This window comes from Salmo trutta, chromosome 36, assembly GCF_901001165.1.
Source record: "Salmo trutta chromosome 36, fSalTru1.1, whole genome shotgun sequence".
Taxonomy (NCBI): domain Eukaryota; kingdom Metazoa; phylum Chordata; class Actinopteri; order Salmoniformes; family Salmonidae; genus Salmo; species Salmo trutta.
The window spans coordinates 4,871,003-4,874,639 of record NC_042992.1 but is presented as its reverse complement, the minus strand read 5'-3'; the positions used below and the strand labels follow the sequence as shown (position 1 = coordinate 4,874,639).

Genomic DNA, 3,637 nt, shown 5'->3' with positions numbered 1-3,637 from the left:
TTGTTGTGGTGCCATATTCTTTCCATTTTTAATAATGGATTTAATGGTGCTCTGTGGGATGTTCAACGTTTCTGATATTTTTTTATAACCCAACCCTGATCTGTACTTCTCCACAACTTTGTCCCTGACCTGTTTGGAGAGCTCCTTGGTCTTCATGGTGCCGCTTGCTTGGTGGTGCCCCTTGCTTAGTGGTGTTGCAGACTCTGGGGCCTTCAGAACAGGTGTATATATATATATATATATATATATATATATATATATATATATATATATATATACTGAGATCCTGTGACAGATCATGTGACACTTAGATTGCACACAGGTGGACTTTATTTAACTAATTATGTGACTCTGAAGGTAATTGGTTGCACCAGATCTTATTTAGGGGCTTCATAGCAAAGGGGGTGAATACATATGCATGCACCACTTTTCAGTTTTTTTTTTTTTTTTAAACAAGTTACTTTTTTAATTTCACTTCACCAATTTGGACTATTTTTTGTATGGCCATTACATGAAATCCAAATAAAAATCTATTTAAATTATAGGTTGTAATGCAACAAAATAGGAAAAACACCAAGGGGATGAATACTTTTGCAAGGCACTGTATAAGGAGTATTGGTGGCAAAGCTGATGGCTGAATGGTAAATAACATCTAGCCGCTCGAGAGCACTTCTACCTGCAGATCTGTAAATTACGTCTCCGTAATCTAGCATGTGTAGGATGGTCATCTGAATCAGGGTTAGTTTGGCAGCTGGCGTGAAGGCGGAGCGATTACGATAGAGGAAACCAAGTCTAGATTTAACCTTAGCCTGCAGCTTTGATATGTGCTGAGAGAAGGACAGTGTACCGTCTAGCCATACTCTGAAGTACTTGTATGAGGTGACTACCTCAAGCTCTAAACCCTCAGAGGTAGTAATCACACCTGTTTACTAAACCACATAACTTTTGTTTTGGAGGTGTTCAGAACAAGGTTAAGGGTAGAGAAAGCTTGTTGGACACTAAGAAAGCTTTGTTGTAGAGCGTTTATCACAAAAACCAGGGAGGGGCCAGCTGTTGAATAAGACTGTATCATCTGCATATAAATGGATGACAGAGCTTCCTATTGCCTGAGCTATGTTCTTGATGTAAATTTAGAAGAGCATGGGGAAAAGGATCAAGCCTTGGGGTACCCCCTTGGTGACAGGCAGTGGCTGAGACAGCAGATGTTCTGACTTCATACACTGCACTCTTTGAGAGAGGTAGTTAGCAAACCAGGCCAAAGACCCATCAGAGACACCAATACTCCTTAGCCGGCCCACAAGAACGGAATGTTCTACCGTATCAAAAGCTTTGGCCAAGTCAATAAAAAGATCAGCACAACATTGCTTAGAATCAAGGGCAATGGTGACATCATTGAAGACCTTTAAGGTTGCAGTGACACATCCATAACCCGAGTGGAAACCAGATTGCATACCAGAGAGAATACTATAGACATCAAGAAAGCCAGTCAGTTGATTATTGACAAGTTTTTCCAACACTTTTGATAAACAGGGCAAAATAGAAATAGGCCTATAACAGTTAGGATCAGCTTGATCTCCCCCTTTAAATAAAGGACAAACCTTGGCTGCCTTCCAAGCAATGCAAACTTCCCCAGAAAGGAGAGACAGGTTAGGCTTGGCAATGATAGGGGCAAAGATAGGCTTGGCATTGATAGGGGCAAATTTCAGGAGCTCCTTTTCAACCTCTCCCTGTCCGATGTCAGTGAAGACACTTGCCAGTTGATCAGCGCATGCTCGCAGTACACGTCCTGGTAATTCGTCTGGCCCTGTGGCCTTGTGACCTGTTTAAAGGTCTTACTCACATCGGCTGAGAAGAGCATAATCACACAGTCTTCTGGAACAGCTGGTGCTCTCATGCATGTGTAACCGATGTGAAATGGCTAGTTAGTTAGCGGTGGTGCGCGCTAATAGCATTTCAATCAGTGACGTCACTCGCTCTGAGACTTGAAGTAGGGTTTCCCCTTGCGTTGCAAGGGCTGCGGCGAAGAGAGGGACGGAACCTACACTGTTACACATGTTTCAGTGTTATTTGCCTCGAAGCGAGCATAAAAGTGGTTTAGCTCGTCTGGTAGGCTCGTGTCACTGGGCAGCTCTCGGCTGTGCTTCCCTTTGTAGTCTGTAATGGTTTGCAAGCCCTGCCACATCTGACGAGCGTCAGAGCTGATGTAGTATGATTCGATCTTAGTCCTGTATTGATGCTTTGCTTGCTTGAGGGATTGTCGGGCATAGCGGGATTTCTTATAAGCTTCCGGCTTAGAGTACAGCTCCTTGAAAGCAGCAGCTCTACCCTTTAGCTCAGTGCGGATGTTGCCTGTAATCCATGGCTTCTGGTTGGGGTGTGTACGTACGGTCAATGTGGGGACGACGTCATCGATGCACTTATTGATTAAGCCAATGAGCAATCCCGGAACATATATTCCAGTCTGTGATAGGAAAGCAGTCCTGTAGCTTAGCATTTGCTTCATCTGACCACTTTTTTATTGATCGAGTCACTGGTGCTTCCTGCTTGAATTTTTGCTTATAAGCGGGAATCAGGAGGATATAATTATAGTCAGATTTGCCAAATGGAGGGCGAGGGAAAACTTTGTATGCGTCTCAGTGTGTGGAGTACAGGGGGTCCCTCTGGTTGCACATTTAACATGCTGATAGAAATTTGGTAAAACGGATTTAAGTTTCCCTGCATTAAAGTCCCCGGCCACTAGGAGCTCCGCCTCTGGATGAGCGTTTTCCTGTTTGCTTATGGCCTTATACAGCTCATTGAGTGTGGTTTTAGTGCCAGCATCGGTCTCTGGTGGTATGTAGACAGCTACGAAAAATACAGATGAAAACTCTGTAGGTAGATAGTGTGGTTTACAGCTTATCATGAGAAAATCTACCTCAGGCGAGCAATAGCTTGAGACTTCCTTAGATATCGTGCAACAGCTGATATTTCCATAAATACATAGTCCGCCGCCCCTTGTCTTACCAGACGCCGCTGTTCTATCCTGCCGATACAGCGTATAACCAGCCAGCTGTATGTTGATAGTGTCGTCGTTCAGCCACGACTCCATGAAGCATAAGATATTACAGTTTTCAATGTACCGTTGGTAGTTTAATCTCAGAAGGCAGCCTGCCCTTTGGGTCCCTTTTTCTACGCCTTCTCTTCACGCAAATCACGGGGATCTGGGCCTGTTCCCGGGAAAGGAGTATATATCATTCGCCTCGGGCTCATCGGACTCGTGGTGAGTAATCGTCGTCAGAGATAGGCCGTCTTTGACGCTTGGGATCAAGCTGATTCTATACCATTTCACAGAGGCCAGTTCATGAAGGAAGTTTTTTTAGCAAGTCTCTATGACAAATCAGGACAGGTCGTTTCACTGTGCAGCCATTATGAACACAGGCTGTAAAACAGTGATCACTGAGGTCATTACAGAAAACACCAGACTGATACCTATTAGGATTATATGTGAGAATAACATCAAAATACTTGAATAAATTATAGAACCCATTGCCCTTTATGGTTGTGAGGTCTGGGGTCCCGCTCACCAACCAAGAACTCAGAAAATGGGACAAACACCAAATTGAGACTCTTAATGCAGAATTCTGCAAAAACATCCTCC

The 3,637-nt window shown here is 43.8% G+C and overlaps 1 protein-coding gene across 1 annotated transcript in view; it reads right to left on the bottom strand.

Annotated features, from left to right (window-relative positions):
- Positions 1 to 3,637, bottom strand: part of smap2 (small ArfGAP2) — a gene marked incomplete in the record, with an annotated part of 26,987 nt that overhangs the window by 1,973 nt on the left and 21,377 nt on the right.